Genomic DNA, 21,550 nt, shown 5'->3' on the forward strand with positions numbered 1-21,550 from the left:
TCAATCATGGGCTGATCCAATTCTTCCAGTCATCCCCACTCCCCTGCCTTCACCCCATACCCTTTGATGCCCCGGCTAATCAAGAACCTATCTATCTCTGCCTTAAATACACCCAATGACTCGGCCTCCACGGCTGCTCGTGGCAACAAATTCCACAGATTTACCACCCTCTGATTAAAGTAATTTCTCCGCATCTCAGTTTTAAGTGGATGTCCTTCAATTCTGAAGTTGTGCCCTCTTGTCCCAGAATCCTCTACCATGGGAATTCATAACATGATCGAATTCACCCTGAAATTTGAGAAGGAGAAGCTAAAGTCAGAAGTATCAGTATTATAGTGGAATAAAGGGAATTATAGAGGCTTAAACATAGGATTTGGTCAGAATGGATTGGAAAAGGACACTGGCAGGGATGATGGCAGAACAGCAAGGTTTGGAATTTCTGGAAGCAATTCGGAAGGCACAGGATATATACTTCCCAAACAGCAAGAAGTATCCTAAAGGTAAGATGGCACAACTGCGGCTAACAAGGGAAGTTAAAGCCAACATAAAAGCCAATATCAACACAAGGCAACTAAAAAACTCATTAAGAAGGTAAAGATGGAAAAAAAGCTAGCCAATAGTATTAAAGAGGATACCAGAAGTTTCTTCTGATACATAAAGTGTAAAAGAGAGGTGAGAGTAGATATCAGAGTGCTGGACAAAAGTGCTGGAAAGGTAATAATGAGGGACAATGTAATGGTGAATGAGCTAAATAAGTACTTTGCATCAGTCTCCATTGTGGAAGACATTAGCAGTACGATGGAAGTTCCAGGTGTCTGGGAGCATGAAGTGTGTGAAGTTACCATAAATAGAGAGAAGGTTCTTGGCAAACTGTAAGGTCTGAAGGTAGATAAGTCACCTGGACCAGATGGTTACATCCCAGGTTTCTGAAAGAGGTGGCTGAAGAGGTTGTGGAGGCATTACTAATGATCTTTCAAGAATCACTGGATTCTGGAATGATTCTAGAAGACTAGAAAATTGCAAAGGTCATGCCACTCTTTAAGATGGAAGAGAGGCGGAAGAAAGGAAATTAAAGGCAATTTAGTCTGACCTCAGTGGTTGGGAAGATGTTGGAGTTGATTGTTAAGGATGTGGTTTTGTGGAACTTGGAAGCACATGGCAAAATAGATCATAGTCAGTATGGTTTCCTAAAGGGAAAACCTTGCCTGACAAATCTGTTAGAATTCTTTGAAGAAAAAACAAGCAGAATAGACAGAGGAGAATCAGTTGATGTTGTGTACTTGAATTTTCAGAAGGCCTTTGACAAGGTGCCATAGATGAAGCTGCTTAACAAGCTACGAGTCCATGGTACTTCAGGAAAGATTCTAGCATGGATAAAGCAGTAGCTGATTGGCAGGAGGCAAAGAGCAGAAATAAAAGGAGTAAAAACACAAAATGCTGGCAGAACTCAGCAGGCCAGACAGCATCTATGGGAGGAGGTAGTGATGATGTTTCGGCCCAAAACGGCCTGCTGAGTTCTGCCAGCATTTTGTGTTTTTATTTATTTCTAGCATCTGCAGATTCACTCGTGTTGCCCAGAAATAAAAGGAGCCTTTTCTGACTGGCTGCTGATGACTAGTGGTGTTCCACAGAGGTCTATGATGTGACTAATTCTTATTATGTTATATGTCAATGATTTGGATGATTGGAATTGATGGATTTGTTGCAAAGTTTGCAGACGATATGAAAATAGTTAGAGGGGCAGGCAGTTTTGAAGAAATAAAGAAGCTATAGGAGGACCAAGACATATTAGGAGAATGGGCAATGTAGTGGAAGATGGAATACTTGGTTAGGAAGTGTATGGTCATGCACTTTGGTAGAAGAAATGAGAGTGGACTATTTTCTAAAAGGAGAGAAAATTACAGAAATCTGAAGCACATAGGGATTCTGGAGTCCTTGTGCATGATTCCCTGAAGGTTATTTTGCTGGTGAGGAAGTCAAATGCGATGTTAGCATTCCTTTTAAGAAGACTAGAGTATAAAAGCAAGGATGTAATATTGTGAATTTATAAAGCATTGGAGAGGCCTCACTTGGAGTATAGAGAGCAATTTCCAGCCAAAAATCTAAGAAAGGATGTGTGGACATTGGAGATAGTCCACATGAGGTTCACAAAAATGATTACAGGATTGAACGGCTTGTCATATGAAGAGAATTTGATGGAATTCAGAAGAATGAGGTGTGATCCAACAGGAACCCATCGAAAGGTGAAAGACCTTGATAGAGTGGATGTGGAGAAGATGGTTCTTATGTTGGGAGTGTCTGACCAGAAAACAGAGCCTCAGAATAGAGGGGTCTATGATGGAGCTGAGTTCATAACATTCTGTAGCTCCTTTCAATCCTCTGCAGTGGCCGCTCCACTTCCATACCAGGCAGAGATGTTGACAGGTAGAATGGAGATGATGAGGAATTTTTTTAGCCAGAGAATAGTGAATCAATGGAATTCATTGCCACAGGCAGCTGTGGAGGCTGTCTGTATGTATATTTAAGGCAGGTGTTGATAAATTCTTGTTTGGCCAGGGCATGAAGGCAGGAGATTGGGCCAAGAGAGGAAAAATAGATCAGCCATGAAGGGACCAAAGGGCTTAATTCTGCTCCCCTTACTTTATAGTGGTATGGTTTATATCAATGCAGTTACTAAGAGGGCAAACAAGGGCTATATTTTATTAGGAGTTCGATGAGATTTGGTATATCACCAATAACACTCACAAATTTCTACAGATGTACCAAGGAGAGCATTCTAACTGGCATGGTGTGGGGGTGGGGCAGCTGCTGCACAGGACTGAAGGAAGCTACGGAAAGTTGTGAACTCAGCTCCATCATGAGCACCAGCCTCCTCAGCATCCAGGACCTCTTCAAGGATCGCTGCCTCAAAAGGATGGCATCCGTCATTAAGGATATGACCTCTTCTCATTCCTACCATCAGGAAAGAGGTATTGGAACCTGAAGGCACACACGCAACGATTCAGGAAAGTTCTGAATTCCTGCATGGACATTGAACCCATGAACACTACCTCACTACATTTTTTTCTCTTTTTTTGCACTACTTATTTAATTTAACTATTTTATACGTATATACTTATTGTAACTCACAGTTTCTATTATTATGTATTGCAATGTACGACTACCACAAAACAAATTTCACAACGTCTGCCAATAATATTAAAGCTGATTCTGTTTTTCTGTCCCTTTCCCACTGTATAATTCTCCTTGCCCAGTGACCTAGCTGTTGACATAATCATATTTATAATACTTTCCTTCCCATCTCTCCTCTGCATGCATTTAGGGTTGTATTTCAAAAGCTTGCACACATCACACAATTTAAATTAGCTGGTATTGCAGTTTGCGATGGAACTAACAATAGGACCCGGAGCTTAGTGAAATATCTTCTTTAACTCCTACGTTCTATCAGTGCTATGCTGCAATGGAGCAATAGGAATCCCTTTGAGTAGAATACTGACACGAACTAGGGCTCACCGTCTGCACTGAGAATGAGATTTCTGATGGTAAGTCGGTACAGCAGTTAGTCCTATTGAATTAAAACTCCAGGGACCAACGTTGCACCCTGACCTTGGGTGCTGAAATTGTTTTCATGTTCCTCATGTGAATGTGTGGATTTCTGCTGTGGAATTTCAGTTTCCACGTACATCCCAAAAAAAAAGACATTCTAGTAGGTTAGTTGAATATGGGAAATTATCCCTTTGTGGCAAAAATAATCAAAAGAGAGTTGTTGAGCTTATGAGAGAGAATGAAGTAGGAAGATGTTTTGGAAATAAGGAGGAGGGATTAGGACAGATGGGATTGCTGTCCTGGGGAGACTGCATGGGTCCAATGAGCCAAATGGCCTCCTTCTGTGTCATAGCTAGCGAGAAATCTAATTAAAGATTAGATTTATTGTTGGTGACAATGTGTTGTCTAAGAGCTAGAGGCTATCCTTCCTTTGACTTTCCACTGCATTGCCATGGCAATGAACTCCAAGGGAAAGGAATATGGAAATATTCTCAGCAGACTGGCTGCAACATTATTTTAATAATGTTATAGGAGATCTTGCTAAACTAAGTACTTTGTTTATAAATGTTGTTTTTCTTAATTCAGTATGTTGGCTTTCTACATTTGTTTTAAAATACTGTTCAATTAGCTCAGTATGCATATTCTAGTTATTGTCCACCCATTTCAATCTGACTTTCCATTCCCACTCTGACGTTTCTAGCTATGGCCTTTTCGGCTGCTATGATGAAGCCAAACTCAGGTTCGAGGAGCAACACCTCATATTCCGTTTGGGTAGCCTCCCATGTATTGGTGTGAACATCAATTTCTCCACTTCCTTTCTTTTTCCACTTCCCATTTTGGTTACACTCTCAACTCCTTCTTTTCTCACGTGCCCATCATCTCCGTCTGGTTCTTGTCCTCCTTTAACTTCCATGATCCACTGTTCTCTTCTATTTGATTTCTTTTTCTTCAACCTTTCATCTCTGTCACCTATCCTCTCCCAGCTTCTTAGTCCTTCCCCCTCCCGCACCCACTCATCTTTACCCTCACCTGGTCTCACCTATCACCAGCCAGTTTTAACTCATTCTCCTCCCCGACTTTCTATTCTGGCTTCTGCCCCCTTCCTTTCCAGTCCCAAAATGTCAACTGTTTATCTCCCTCCATAGATACTGCCTGACTCGTTGAGAGTCCCACTGGCATTTTGGATATGTTGCTCAAGATTTCCAGCATTTGTAGATTCTCTTGTGTTGTATATCATTACCTGATTGAAATTTATTTAAAAATTAAATCAGTTGTAACAATAAAAATTGTGTCTTGGTTTAATTTTTAAATAATACAAACAAATTAACAATCCAAATTCTGACAAATTTGTAAGAAAAAACACACCTGCTTGCAACTAAAGATACTTCTATGCACTAAATATAAGATACTTATTGTGGTGAACTACATATACCTGTCTGGACACGCCCCCCCCCCCCCCCCCCCTGCTGACTGCTCCTGTGGCTCCTCCCACGGACCCCGGTATAAAGGTGATTGGAGACACCGCCCCGGCCTCAGTCTCCAGGATGTAGTGTGGTGGTCATTTGCTGCTTGTTCTTTCTTCCTGCCAATAAAAGCCTATATCTCGCCTCATGTCTCCAAGAGTTATTGATGGTGCATCACTTATTTGATCTCCACAGCTTATAGCAATTGCATCCAAAATAGAACCAGCCAAAACAAGCCAATATGTACCCTGTTTAATCTAAAAATCAATAGTAACACTTGCATTTATGTAACTTCTGGATGATGCAAGTACTGTGCAATTAAAAACATACTCTGTAGTCAATGTTATAAGGTAGGAATGACAAGAAACTGGATAACTTTTAGCTGATAATGAAAAAACCAAAGTTTTGGATTATAATAGCAAACATCTTCATTTGAAACTAAGTCAACATGAAGTGAGACTAGGAAATTCTGTGCACAATCTATGTTAAGTGCCTGTCCTTTTCTTGGCAATAGATGTGCAAAACGATGACGTAATTGTAAGCAAAACTCTCATTTCTACTGATGATTGCATGTTAGAACTCAGAGCTCCATCTTCTGTGGAGCAGAACTTGCAAGATTTTTGCTTTTCAGACTATTTAAAGAACACCCTGCTGAGACTGTTAGACAAGGATGGGCAGCTTTAGAATGCATTGCAGGCTGCACAGACACCCAGAGCACATAATGTGCTTAAGCAAACACTTTTTTTACCTGCTGAAATATTCATTTCATGATTGCTTCAGCGAAGACTCCACAGGCAGCACTTCACTTCCGGAATTTTGATAAAGCCATGGTTGGTGTGTGAGTCCAGAACCGCACAGCAAGAGGCAAACGCCTTTCTGCCCCAGAGCTTTCAAAGATGTGAAATCCAAGCAGGACCTCTCTGGTGAACAGCATATTTGCAGGCTCAGGTTTTGAAATGCTGCCATCACTGAGATGTGGGAATATCCTTGGCAACATTTGTGCCAGCATTGTTCCCTCCAGGTAGGTCTAATTCTTTACTTCTCCTCTACCAAATCTTTCTGATGTACGATAATTCCCACCACAGCACTGGGGAACCCTCAAACATGCTGTTTCAGTTGTTACATAATTATTGATAAACTCTGCTTTTATCCACCTGTCCCCTCTTTCTCTTTATCTCTCCTTTCTCTCTCATCCATATAAGGTCCAATTCTCAAACGCACACTTTGACAGTGATTCTGTCCCTATACTATCTACTCACTCAGCCAATGGCAACAATACATATTGCCATTCTTTCTATTAACCCCCCACATCCACACTCTCACAATCTATCCAATGTAATCACCCATGACCGCCATGTCTCTTCTACTCACGCAGCTCTCATTATTCAATGCAGGCAAAGAACACAAGGTCTTACACCTCCCCAACCTCTTACTCTGACCCCACTCCCCCCACCTTCTTACTCTGACTCCTTATCTTTTTTCTCCAGTCCTGCTGAAGGGTCCAGGCCCAGAACATCAACGGTACTCTTTTCTATAGATGTTGCGGCCTGCTGAGTACCTTCAGCATTTAGTGTGTGTTACTTGGATTCCCAGCATCTGCATAATTTTCTCTTGTTGTGATTGAATGATCACAAGGGGTGGGCTGGAGGAGTCCAAGTTGGCTCAGGCTGTCTAGGAACTAATGGGATGCAGAGACAGGTGAAGCTCAGACACTAGGAGAGGGTAGAATATGTCCAAGGTACATTAACATGAAAAAAGAAAGTGTGGATGGTGGAACTCTGAAACAAAAGCAGAAAAAGCAGGAAATACTCAGCAAGTCAGGCCATATCTGTGAGGAAAGGAACATATTTGTCCAGACAAAAGATCTCCAACTTGGGAAATGACAACTCTATCTCTCTTCCTGAAGTACGACCAAACCTGCTAAGTATTTCTGGCTAATGTCCATCAGTTATGATTTCTTTACATGTTAGTGCAAACACACTCTGATTGGTTCTGAAGTATTTCCCTACAGGGGCCATGCTGATTTTCAAGTATTCTCAATTAATGCATTCTTTGGATATCAATGGAGCATTAAGTTGCTGAATTATGCAGGTGGTTATAGAATACATACATACAGTACACACTTTATTAGATACACTTCTACACCGGCTTGAAAATGCTAATATCTAATCAGCCAATTACATGGCAGCAACTTAGTGCATAAACACATACAGAAATGGTCAAGAGGTTCAGTTATTGTTCAGACCAAACATAAGAATGGAGAAGAAATGTGATACAACTGACTTTGACTGTGGAATGATTGATGGTGCCAAATGGGGTGGTTTGAGTATCTCAGAAACTGCTGATCTCCTGGGATTTTCACGTACAACAGTCTCTAGGGTTTCCAGAGAATGGTGCAATAAACAACAAAAAAAAACATCCAGTGAGCAGCATTTCTGTGGGCAAAAATGCCTTGTTAATGAGAGAGGTCAGAGGAGACAGGTCAGTCTGGTCCAAGCTGACAGGAAGGTAACAATAACTCAAATAGCCACGTGTTACAACGATGGTGCGCAGAAGAGCATCTCTGAATGAACAACACATTGAACCTTCAAGAGGATGAACTACAGCAACAGAAGACTACAAACATATTCTCAGTGGCTACTTTATTAGGTACTTGAGGTACCTGATAAAGTGATCACTGAGAGAGTTAAACAAGCTTAACACCCAGACCAGATAAAACAGGTTTATGTAGTGACCACAACAGAAAGTATTTGCTTCACAATGCTGAACAGGGATGCAGTACTACACTCCTGGATTTTAGCTGTTGTTTTAATATAGTGCCAAAGCAATCATTCTCTTTAGAGACAACATTGCAGATCCTTTTTCCATACAAATATTAGAAAGTTCCTGTCCTGTGAACTCTTACTATGCCTAGATCATGCCTAGATGTATGTCCAAAGCTTGCAGTTAGGATGGATGTGCTCATTTCAGTCTCCTTTGGAACCTTTAGACTCTTGGAAAAGCATTCACTGGTGTCAGTCATAAAAAGATAAAATTGTCAGCATGATTTCATGATAATAAACAGATTATTTTAAATGAACTAAATGTATTCAGAGGTTGATTCTGGGGAAAGATGCAGGCTACAGAAACTACAAGTGTTCCCATATTTGGTCGTGGTTTAATATTTGTAACCCAACTTTGCCTTGTTGAGCATGTTTAAACTGTGTTATATGATGAGGACAGGGAAAACCCAGGAGTCCATTACTGTGTCACTATGCTGTGTTGCGAAGCAATTATTGAAATGTAATTTTACAAAAACCCATTTACTCAGCTTGGGTGTTCAACTTGATTCAGTCATTTATATTTTACAGGTACCTAGATAATTCAGCAATGCTCCACTAGTAACGGAAGAATCTATTAATTGAGAGAGGTTTGATATAAACCCTCTCAATGGATTCCCTTTCATTTTTTCAGGCTGGAAGTCAGTAAGAGGCGGGGAATTTGACAAGCGACAGCCACAGCCTGCTCGTCAGTGGGGGTGCTCTGGTCAGCTAAGGAGCAGGAGGTGATGATAGCAGTGGCTACTGAACTCAGAAGGTTCCCCATTGCATCGGTGCATCTGTTCCCACAGGTCACTTGTACAAACACAGGCAGCAGGGAAAAGGAAGATGAAGACAATACACTGCAGGTGCTGGAAATTTCAAATAAGAGAGAACACTGGAAATATTAGCTGGTCAGGTAGCGTCTGTGGAGAAAGAAAAATGATTAATATTTCAAGTGGCTGACTTCTCATCAGGACTAAAATAACTTACAAATGAAATAAGTTTTAAGTTGCAGAGAATGCGCTGTATCAACAAAATGTATAAAACTTCAGTTATGTGTAATCATGCACGTTCAGAGATTATCTATCTAATTGTGAGCCCATGTATGCCAAGTACCTTTATCTAACAAATGGTGAGCAGCCAGATGTTGTGGTTTACATTGGCAACAGTATGATGGGTAACAAGGGAGAAAAAGCCCTGCACAGTGATTGTGAGAAGTAAGGGAAAAGACTGAAAGAGGATCATCGTTGGGAGCTTAACACACAAGGAATCACCTTGTATTGAAAGACATGCAGATAAGAAGAAGGGGCTGATATGGCTCTGTTGGAAAAAAATGAAATCAAATCCTTAGAACAGTGGTTTCCAACCTTTTCTAGGCCCCACACCACTAGGAAATGTTTGATTAATGTTCGCACCCCCTACAAAAGTAATATCACATTTGAAGATGAAGTCTAATTTCTAATTTTTGAACCACAAATTGAACCACATACAATGCTGCGGGTGAACAAATTGAACTTAAAAAAAATAAGCTTTTAACACAGTGCATAAAATGCAAATATAAATTGAGCAAAAAGATTCTAATTTATTCAGAAAAAATTGTAAACAGTAAAATCAATCCCAATTGTGAACATAAAATTCAATGACTTCTTTGCTCCTGCTTCTCATTCATAATTTTGTCAAACCATGGAACTTTCTTGCTGACTGCAGATCGCAGGTCTGTCTGTGGATTCAGGCGATTCCTAGATTTTGTCTTGATTGACAAAAGAGAACTGAATCCAGATTCACACAAGTATGTTGTTGCAAATGGAGTGAGGACACGGAGTGCTTTTCCACCAAGTCTTGGGAACATATCCAGTGCTGCACACCAAAACTCCTCCAAGTCTTGCCTTCAAATTGCATTTCAAGAGCTCGATTTGTCCACAAATCAATAAGATCTTCCTTCAGCTCTTCATCATCTGACATTTTCTCCAAATTGTAGGAATATAGATTCATGATCCATTCTTCTGAAATCTTCAGGTCTCCAGCAGCAAAATATCCATCAAACGATTCTGACAGCATTTCCAAATGAGCCACAATTTCTTCACGCACAGTAGGAGTTATGGATCCAGCATCATCAACCATCTCTTCTAGTGAAGGAAAATTTGAGAGACTACCTCTTTCCATCCTTCGACATCAAAGACATAACTTTTCTTTGAAGGCATTCAACTTTTCACAAGCCTTCAATATGTTTATCCCTTTTTCTTGAAGAGAAACACTCAGATCATTCATACGAATGAAAATGTCAGCATTTGGGCAAATTCCTGTGATTCCATTGCCCCAACCAGATCACATTCACACTCTTCCAGAAAAATTTTGATTTTTTCCCGCAGTTCAAAGAAGTGGGTTAAAGCTTGTCCTCGTGACAACCAATGGACTTCTGTGTGGAAAAGCAAAACTGAAATCTCACTTCCCAGATCCTCACAAAATGATTTGAAGATGCGATGGTTCCAAGCACACCCCCTGATCCAGTTGATGATCTTCGCACAAGTATCAAGGATTTTCTTCAAATTTGGAGACAATGTTTTTGATGCCAAAGCATGCCGATGAAGAAAACAATGGGTAACTTGCAAGTCTGGAATCTCCTTTTTCATCAATGCAGAAAAGCCAGATTTATTTCCAAACATTGCAGGTGCCCCGTCAGTGCACACAGAACCAATGACTTTAATATCTAAATCATGTTTGGCAAAGACGTCTTTCACCAGCTGCATCACATCCTTTGCAGTTGTGTTTGTTTTCAGATCTTTACAAAACAGGAAATCTTCCTTCACAGCACCATCATTGACATACCTCACTAATGTGATGAGTTGATTACAACTGGAGACATCAGTTGACTCATCCAACTGAATAGAGGTTTTAAGAGGACTAGCCCTGATATCTGAGATTACTTGGTCCAAAATATCTTCATTCAAATCACTGATTCGGTTGTGAATGACATTATTTGATAGGGGCACCTGTTCAAATTTTTTTCTTGCTTCTTTGCCCAGGATAATTGTTGCCATTTCCAGTGCACATGGCTTGATGAGATCTTCCACAATTGTATGGGGCTTCTTGGATTTGGGCACTTTATATGCCACTTGGTATGAAGCAAGAAGTAGTGGTTTTTCAACAGAAACAAAACCTGATTTTCATTTCGAGCTCTTTTCATTTTCAATGAACCAACATCTTGTCCTTCAACATCAGCTCCGCCATGCTTGTTCTTGAAGTGCTCTTGAAGCTTGGATGGCTTCAGATTATGGGTTGGAAAGCACAACGCTGCAAAGAATGCACTGGGGTTTTTGCAAGCCATTATTTCCTGTTGTGCAAGTGAAACCAAAGCACACATAGTCATCATTCCATTTCCTTCTTTTTGACACGATGAAGGGTTAATGAAGGGTTAAGGGTAAAGAGAAAAATATGAGCTAATGTGAGAAAAACTATCTGACTAAGTCAGGGATGAACGCTTTACTCAACCAGACACGCCTATAGCAAAGTATCGCGAGAAATACGCTTTCGAATATTATATTACGATATCATCTTCAGTTACACCAAGATAAATTGTCAGGTGAAAATGCTACAGGGATGCAACGCAACTTATTAGGTTGCTCTCTACCGACTTTACACACATATTTCTGATGATTACTGGAGATATGAACTCACATCACACGATTCAAAGTCCTCGGTTCTAACCATGATACCTCCTCAACTAACACAATTCAAAATTATCAACGATTCAAGAAAAAAACCTTTTAAGAAAAAAGAACTTTGAAATTCAAAAATTTCTTTAATGCATTGAGACAAATACAAATGAATGACTTCAGCTGCTTTTTATCAAAATGCAGCTTTTTAAAATTTTATAATTGAATAATTTACCTACTGTCTGCGGGTTTGCTTTTAACGTGAAGTCGTTACTTGATGGTTGATTTGGGATGTATAAAGATTTTGGCATTATGAGATGATTTTTAACCCTGAGATGTAACCCTGAGACTCCTCAACTTTGAGGTGTAACTCCCAGGTAACACTGATGAGAATCCTCAACGCTGACTCGGGCAGCGGGAGACTGGAGTGTGCTTGGGACAAATGTTACTACCACTTCTCAAGGCACACTGGCAGCTGGCTGAGTGATGACTCATGACTCGTCACTCAAGGACACAAGCCACTCTTTGTCGCACCCCCTGAAATTCCATCGGGGTGCGGGCATCCCAGGTTGGGAACCCCTGCCTTAGAAAGAGGTGACATTTAATCGGAAGATGTAGAATCCTTGTGGGTAGAGTTAAGAAACTTCAAGGGTAAAACGACCCTCATAGGAGATAGACTAAATACAGGTTCCTGAACAGTAGCCAGGATGTGAGGTATAAATTATATCAGGAGATAGAAAAGGAATGTGGTAAGGACAATGTCGTGATAGTAATGGGGGATTTCAATTTGCAGGTAGGTTGGGAAAATCGGGTTGGTACTGGATCCCAAGAAAAGGAATTTATAAAATGCCAATGAGAGGTTTTTTTGGAGGCAGGTTGTCGTTGATCCCAATACAGGAAATGCAATTCTAGATTCCATGTTGTGTAATGAACTAGGTTTGATTAAGAACCTTAAGGAAAAGGAACCTTCAGGAGATAGGTAACATGATATGATAGAATTCACCCCACAGTTTGAGAGGGAGAAGATCAAGTCAGATGTATCAGCATTACAATGGAGTAAAGGGAATTATAGAAACATTAGAGAGCAGCTGATCTAAGTTGATTGGAAGGGGTCACAATCAGGGATGATGACAGAACACCAATGGCTTGAGTGTTTGAGAAGTTGCAGAATAGGTACAGCCCAAAGATGAAGAAATATTCTAAAAGGAGGATGTGGTAACTGTGGATGACAAGGGAAGTCTATGTGAGCGTAATAGGAAAGGCGAGGGCATAATACAGCAAAAAATAGTGGGGAGTTTAGAGGATTGGGAGATTTTTAAAACCAATAGAAGACAACAAAAAAAACATAAGGGGAGAAAAGATGAAACATGATGGAAACTAGCTAATAATATAAAAGAGGATACCCTATGTTTTTTTCCAGATATATAAAGAGTCAAAGAGAGGTGAAAGTGGATATTGGACTGCTGGAAATTAATGCTGGAGAGGTAGTTATGAGGAACAAAGATATTGCAGATGAACTTAAGTATTTTGCATCAACCTTCTCTGTAGAAGGCACTAGCAGTATGCCAGAAATTTGAGAGAATTGGGGGCAGAAGTGAGTGTGGTTGCTATCACTAAGGAGAAGGTGCTTAGGAAGCTGATAGGTCTGAAGGTTGGTAAGTCATCTGGATCAAATTGACCATTCCCTCAGGTAGCTGAAACAATTGTTTAGACATTAGTAACGATCTTTTATTAATTACTGGATTCTAGAATGGTTCCGGATGACAGTAAAATTGCAAATGTCACTGCATTCTTGAAGAAGGGAGGGAGGCAGAAGAAAGGAAATTATATGCCAGTTAGCATGACTTCAGTGGTTGCAAGATGTTGAAGTCAGTTGTTGGGATACTTGGTGGCACATGATAAAGTTGTCCAAAGTCAGCATGGTTTCCTTAAGGGGACATCTTGCCTGACAAAGCTGTTGGAAATATTTGAGAGAATAACAGGCGAGATTGATAAATGAGAGTCAGTGGATGTTGTTACCTTGGATTCTTGGACAAGATATCTCACATAAAGCTGTTTGATAAGATAAGAGTTCATGATATTACAGGGAAGATAATAATATAGATTGAAGATTAGTTGACTGACAGGAGTCAAAGTGTGGGAATAAAGGGGATCTATTCTGGTTGTCTGCCAGTGACTATAGTGGCATCCTGTAGGGGTCAGTACTGGGATTGTATCTTTTCAAGTTATATGTCAATGATTTGGATGACAGAATTAATGACTTTGTGACCAATGCTGCAGGTGATACAAAGATAGGTGGAGGGACAGGTAGTGTTGAGGAGGCAGGGAGACTGCAGAAGGACTCAATCAGATGGGGAGATTGGCAAAGAAGAGGCAGATAGAATATCGTTCTGGGCAATGTATGGTTATGCACTTTGGTAGAAGGAGTAAAGATGTAGACTATTTTCTAAATAGGGAGAAAATTCAAAAATAAGAGGTGCAAGGGGACTTGGGAGTCCTCTTGCAGGGTTAAAGTTAACTCTGCAGGTTAACTTGCAGATTGATTTGGTGGTAAGGAAGGCAAGTGCAAGGCTACCGTTCACCTTGAGCGGATTAGAACACTACAGCGAGGGTGTAATGTTGGTCAGTTCACACTTGGAGGGTTGTGAGCAGTTTTCGGCACTTTATCTAAGAAAAGGGGTGCTGGCATCAGGGAGGAGGTTTACGAGAACGATTTCAGGAATGAAAGGAGCGTTTGATGGCTCTGGATTTGTACTCACTGGTATTTAGAAGAATGAAGGGGGATTTCATTGAAAGATCTAGGTCTATCAAATAATGAAAGGTCTAGATAGAGTGGATGTAGGGAGGATGTTTCCTGTGATGGATGAGGACCAGAAGGCATTGCCTCTGAATAGAGAGATGTCCATTTAGAACAGATGGGGAGGTATATCATTAGCCAGAGGTGGTTAGTTAGTTCCTCTGTGTGCCTTGTGGTGCACTGGGCACCTGCCATTTCTTTAGCATTTGTCTGGTTGATTTGCTAGATTGACACGCAAGGCAGCACGTATGAAAAGTGTGCAAGGAGCTGGCTGAATTCAAAGCTGGGACTACTCGCCTTGAAGCTCAGCGTGGATGCCACTACACCACTGGCCAGCTTAGTCAGTGATGGTGAACCTGTGAAGTGCATTACCATAACAGCTATGTAGGCAAAGCGATTGAGTATATTTAAAACGGAGGTTGATAGGTTCTTGATTAATCAGGATGTCAAAGGTTATAGGGAGAAGGCAGGAAAATAATGTTGAGAGGATAATGAATTAGGCATGGTGGAATGGTGGAGATGATGTCTCAGTCGAACTGGCCTGATTCTGCTCCTTTGTCTTATGATCCATGGAATCCTACTCTAGGCACATCAACCCCTCTGTGACTCCCTTGTCTGCTAGTCCCTTCACACCGAACCCATCCAGGCCCTTATCTTTCCATCATGCTGCGTTACAGCTGCACCTACAGTCCTTCCCACACCTATATTGAGGGCCCTGAGCAATCCTTCCAGGTGAAGCAGTTCTTCACATGTGAATTAATCAGTCATTCATTGCACCTGGTATTCCCGGTGCCGCCTCCTCTATGTCGGTGAGACCCGAGATAGATCAGGGGACCGCTTTGTCGAAAACCTTCACTCCATCTGCAGCAACAGGCAGGATTTCCTGGATTTAATTCTAATCCAGAGAATTTTATCATTAAAAATGCCCTTTTTTCCATCCTTATGAGATTTACCTAGTTTATTTCTGAGGTATTTCTTTCTTGACTACCTCTCTTGATCAATTTATACCCCTTTCTTTGTACTTAGGGATGAGATATTTTTAAACTCACTGAAATTGTCCATCCCAGGCAATGTCAAATTCTATCAGATAAATCTATTCTACCCATTTATTGATTGCTGTTTTGTGATCTTAGTAATATTTAACTCCAAGTTGTTTTCTTGAATTCACTTACATAGTTCTATCAATTTCTGAAAGCTGTCTCCATTACTGATTTCTAGCTGTCACTTTCATTAGGTATACTGTGCAGAACTTCAAATTCAGCACCAATTTGAAATTGACAACTTTAATACATGTGTCATTTATAAAAAGAAAATATGGACTGCCTGCATAAGTAAGTTTAGTTTGTAAGCACTTAGTGGCAAAAAAGGCTTTGCTGTTCATTAAGATATATATCCAGGGCATCTCTTGAAATCTGTAAAAAACTACAGGGGCTTCTCAGATTATGAATGATTAAACATACAGAAATCAAACCACAAAAGTGATCAGAGCAGTATTTGTACACTTAAGAAATACTGCAAAGTTATATCTGTTTCTGTTATGTAATGATGCTGAAAAACTAATTCATTCCTTCATATCAAATAGACTGGATAAATGGAATGCACTTTTAATTAGCTTTATAAAGCAATCTATTGATGATCTTCAACCCATTCAGAATGCTGCTGCTAGATTTTTAACTAAAGCCAGGATGAGGGAGCAAATCACTCCTATCCAAGATTAGATATGGCAAAGTTATTTCTCATGGTTGGGGATTCTAGGACAAGAGGGCACAACTTCAGAATTGAAGGACGTCCATTTAGAACTGAGATGCGGAGAAATTACTTTAGTCAGAGGGTGATAAATCTGTGGAATTTGTTGCCATTAGCGGCTGTGGAGGCCAAGTCATTGGGTGTATTTAAGGCAGTGTTAGACAGGTTCTTGATTAGCCAGGGCATCAAAGGGTATGGAGTAAAGGCAGGGGAGTGGGGATGACTGGAAGAATTGGTTCAGCCCATGATTGAATGGTGGAGCAGACTCAATGGGCTGAATGGCCTACATCTGCTCCTATATCTAATGGCCTGATGGTCTTATAGTCCTAATTATGCTGGATTGGCTTTCTGCATCTTTTAGAACAGATTTTAAAATTCTTTTTCTTGTTTTTAATGTTATTAATGGTCTAGGACCAGAGTACATAGCAGAATCACTTCAGTATTACAATCGCACTAGAGCTCTCAGCTCTTCTTCCACTAGTCTCTTAAATTTAAACAATCTTCCTCAAAAGATAAATGGCAAGTCAGCTTTTTTGAACTAAGCTCCTAATCTGTGGAACTCAATCCCTAAAGCTATAACAGATACAGACTCAATTGACATTTTTAAACACCACCTCAAAGCTTAATTTATTTAAACCCACTTTCAACTAACACCTTTTTTGTCTTTTATTTTCATGTTTGCACTTTATCTCATTGAAAAGCACTTTGAACTATATCATTTCAAAGCTCAAAATTCAATGTAAATTATTATCAGATAATGTATCCTACATACAACCTTGAGATTCGTCTCCTTACGGGAGCCACAAAACAAAGAAACCTAATAGAAACCATTTTAAAAAGACCGTCAAACACCCAATGTTCAGGAAAAAAGCAAATCGTGCAAACAATAAAAACTAAGCAAATAACATTGAGAACTGAAGTTCATGAAAGTGAGTCCACAGCCATGAAGCCAGTCACAGCCAATCCAGGATCCCGTTAGTTGCAGGCCACAGCCTGAGTTCAGCACAGAGATGAGTAATCCTTGTGGAGCAGTGAGCTGAACCCTAGCCTGTTCCTCATTTCTGGCTCTAAAAATAAGTTATTATTAATATTATTAAATTCTCCCATACTTAAAGCAATTTTAAAGCTAGCAAGAATAATGATAATAATAATAATAAAATTTTTCATGGTATTCATTAATGATTGGATACGGAGATTATTCTATTAGTTTAATTATATTTAATGTTAGGGTATATACTCAAAGAAATTAAAGAATTATAACAAGCAGAATGATACCATCTGGGTAGCTATCAAAAACAGACATTTCTGAATAAGTTTACTCACTAAATCCAGATTTTATGACTAAGAGACTCAAAGATAAGGACAACCACAGAAGTTTGTGGATAGTGGATCCACTGCTTAAAAATAATTTATAAGACTTTAAAATCCATATTACAACAGATTTTGCACAATTTACGTTTATGAATGTCCAGGATGGGCAAACAAAAAATTCAGTACCAAACTAAGCTAATTCAGTCAGATAACCTTTTTTTTCGGAAATATTGTCAAAAGAAGAAAGAACTTTAAGAAATGAGAAGCTTGTTATTCAAAAGCTAGAAAGACATTGTTAAGATATTGCACTCAGCGTTAATTTGTAGTTAAAAGGCATCTCTAATACAACAACACATCATAAGGTGCTTTATAGGAGCTATATTGTACAACATTTGACATTGAGCCAGATTAGAAGATATTAGGACAGATGACCAAAAGCTTTGCCACAGAAATAACTTTAAGGATCATCCTTCAGAATAAAGAACAGTACAGAGTCAGGCGGATTTAGAGATGGACTCCAGGACTTGAAATGTTGTGTAAATTATGTTATAGTACCCAATGATGATGTGATTAAAATAACGGATGAACAAGATGTCAGAAAAGAGGAGAATACTTTGTATTTTTCACTAAATTGATGACTATCCAGCAACAGTGGAAATTAGCCTAAGTGCATGTCTAAGAAAGCTGATAGAGCAGAGTCCTATGTGACACAAATATTCTCAGTGAGGCTTGACAAAGATCATCACAATTCTTTCTGGACTGTTTTTACCCCTTGCTAGGGCATGTTGACTGATGAGAACTCCACTGATGATGACACCATAAGTTGCAATCAGATGAATTCTCATACATATTTTGCCCAATATGAGTTATCAACGATTGAAATAAAGCTATATTTACAGCTGACATCTTATGTGATGTTCATAATACTTTTTGACTGTCTTTTCTACTTCAAAAATCAAACAGAATTCCTGATGTTAAAGATGAATTGATATCAAAAAGCCACATTGAAAATATGTGATTATTCCAAATAAATACTGTGCTATTTAATTAAATATGAGGTATTAACATAACACAGTGTGTGCCCTGTTTTCCATTAGAACAACATTCTGAGTAAACAACAAAATTTCAGGTTTGAAGGTTAACTGTGTGAAAGCCAATGCAGTTGTCGAGCCTGCAGTGAAGCTCAATGGTATCATGGCTGCTTTCCACCAACACCATTTACTCAACCAACTTACATTGCCTGATGGCTTCTGCCCTGGGAATCCTGCTGCCCTCTTTCTTTCAAATCGAGAATCCTAGACACCCTTTGTCCTTTGTTATTTCACTTGGCTTTATCTTTAAAATTGCACTTTAAAAGCAGAAAATGCTGGAACTACTCTGCAGGTCAAGGTGCACCTGTGGAAAATGAAATGCTTTGTGCTTCAGGTCAAGAACTTTTTGTTAGAATTGGGTGAGATACAAAGAATAATTAAGGTGCAGTGAAATTATGGAGAGGCAGATGTGGAGAAAACAGGAAATTGATTGACACAAATGGTATTTTACCAGCTGAAAGAAGGTGGCAAAGGCTAATGAATGGAAAGGCTATGTAATGGGAAGAAGTCAATAGAAAGAGATTAATGAAATCTGCAATGAAAGAAAAGAGAAACTGAAATTTGGAAATGAGATATAAAAAAGGTGCAATGGCTCATTATCTGAAATGGTTGTATTTAATGCTGAGTCCTGAAAGCTATAAAACGGTATGTCAAGTTAGAGGATGAGGTGTTATTCCTCAAACTGTTACGAGACATTCCTAACTGCACCAGCTTCCGAGATTTAGGTGCTGTAACTCCTGGGAGTATGAATAGCTGGCAGGGCCCCTTTAATGTTCAGGACAGTCCTGCTAATTGGTATTCATGCTTTGGGTGCCACAAATCGAGTATTTAAGGAACGTAGGTCAGAGAGTTGCTCAAATTTGGAGGAATTCATGGCCACCATGAGGAAGATGTTTCATTTCCCATCGGAGCCAGCTGAGCCTCAGACTGCCTGATGGGGATTTGAAAGGAGGGATGGTCAGCAGCCGACCATGCGATCGAATTTTGGATCTTGGCCCAGGAGACTCATTGGAACAGGGAGGCCTTGGCTGTGCAATACCACCACGGGCTCTCAGATGAACTGAAGGATGCCCTCACCTTGGCAGAGCAAGCGGAGATCTTAGAGGTTCTGATCGACCAGTCTTTCTGTCTTGATAATCGTCTGGCAAAGTGCAAGTGGGACCACTTCAGAAGGTTGAAGAGAGCCAGTCTGTGCCTGGTCCCTACACATCACAGTTCCACTCCCTAACCTCGGATCATGACCAGCCAATCGCCTGATCAAACCCATGTGGGTCAGTTGCACTGGGCTCTCTCTTCTTTGATGAGAGTTTCTGGCGTTGGAGTCAAAGTCACTGTTTTTTACTGCGGTCATCTGCTGGCTGAATAGTTGAGGCTGCAGCCACCCAGAAAACTGCCAAGACCGTCCACTGTCAGGAGGACTGTGTTGGTAGCAGTCACTACGCCCAATCCCAGGAATTTTGGTTTCATGCTGAAGATGTACTTTACCTGGGGTAAGAACTTGAGGCAGGTGAAGGTTTTTGGGAACTCTGGGGCCGCCGGTAATTTTCTGGATTTAGGAAGTGTCCGTTGGTTCGACATACCACTGCAAGAGTTGAGCCAGTCCATGCCCACAACTGTCTTGGACAGTTGCCCGCTAGGGTCCGGGCAGATCCAACAACAGACTGTGGTGTTGCAGATGAGGATAGAAGATCATGTGGAAGACATTAATTTTTAAATTATTGACTCACCACTCATGCCCCTGATCCTCTGGTACTCTTGGCTGTCCCATTATAACCCACCCGTGGACTGGAAGGAGGGGAGAATCATTGCTTGGTCCAGTCATTGGAAGAGGGTTTGGTTGCAACATGGTGTTCTGATACACAGACTCTCCCGTGACCAATGACCAATAAGGGGGCAGCCTTTGGTGTGAGGGGACCTGAGACCTCCTGGAGACCTAGTCCTGTCTTCGGAGCAGACAGGCTGGTTCCAGCCAAAGGGGCTGTATGATTCCTGATAATGTCTGGTCAGAATCCCACAGGAACTAGAGAGAGGGAATCGCTAGTTCAGGAGATGTCTGAGTAGTCTAGAAAACTTGCTGCTAAGCTTAAGAAATCCAGCTGCCAGGTCTCAAAGAAGGAAAAGGCTCATTTACGCCGATTCTTGAAGCCTATTCTGGGGGTGGGGGGGGGGGGGAGCAAGAACCCTCTATAACGCCTCATTGCATTTGCCTGTGGATACAGACAGGGAATTGGACTTTAATTTGGCCACTGTTTCTACGCATGAACTTTGTGTGCTTAGGGAGAGGTCTTTGAGGTCCATTGAATCACCCATGTCACCTAAGAAGCCTCAGGAGTCATTCTCAAAGGAAGGTCCAGAGGAGAGGACCATCCTTTGAGTCCTCTCTATCAATGGTCCATCTGATAGAGGTGTGTGAGATGATGCGAGGCATTGATCGTATGGATAGTCAGAGGCTTTTCCCCCAGGGCTGAAATAGCTATCACGAGAGGGCACAGTTTTAAGGTCCTTGGAAGTAGGTACAGAGGAGATGTCAGGGGTAAGTTTTTTACTCCGAAAGTGGTGAGTACGTGTAATGGGCTGCCGGTGACAGTGGTGCAGGCGGATAAGATAGTGTCTTTTAAGAGACTCCTGGACAGGTACATGGAGCTCAGAAAAATAGAGGGCTATGGGTAACCCTAGGTAATTTCTAAGGTAAGGACATGTTCGGCACAGCTTTGTGGGCCGAAGTGGCTGTATTGTGCTGTAGGCTTTCTGTGTTTCTGTGTTCTATGTTTCTGTGAGATAGCAACACCCAAACTGGACAAAATTCCTTCCATCTACAAGGAGGAAGTCTTCAGCAAGGGAAAGGCCTGGACCCTTCCACTGCACCAACGGTGGTGCTATAGACCTGCTGCCCTGTACATGCCCCCCACGGGTTGATTGTATGTCCTTTCAGGCCTTGAGAGAAGCACCATGGAGGAGTATATAACGGAAGCTCTTAACACAGGCTTCATTTGGGACTCCACTTCACCCACTGGTGCAGGCTTCTTCTATGTACACAAGAAAGATGGGAGCCTGTGGCTGTGTTTGGATTATAGGGGATTAAACTGAATAATGGCTGAGAATCACTACCCACTTCCACTCACGAATATGGCTTTCAAGATAC

Source organism: Hemitrygon akajei, chromosome 1 (assembly GCF_048418815.1).
Source record: "Hemitrygon akajei chromosome 1, sHemAka1.3, whole genome shotgun sequence".
In the NCBI taxonomy this organism is placed as follows: Eukaryota; Metazoa; Chordata; class Chondrichthyes; order Myliobatiformes; family Dasyatidae; genus Hemitrygon; species Hemitrygon akajei.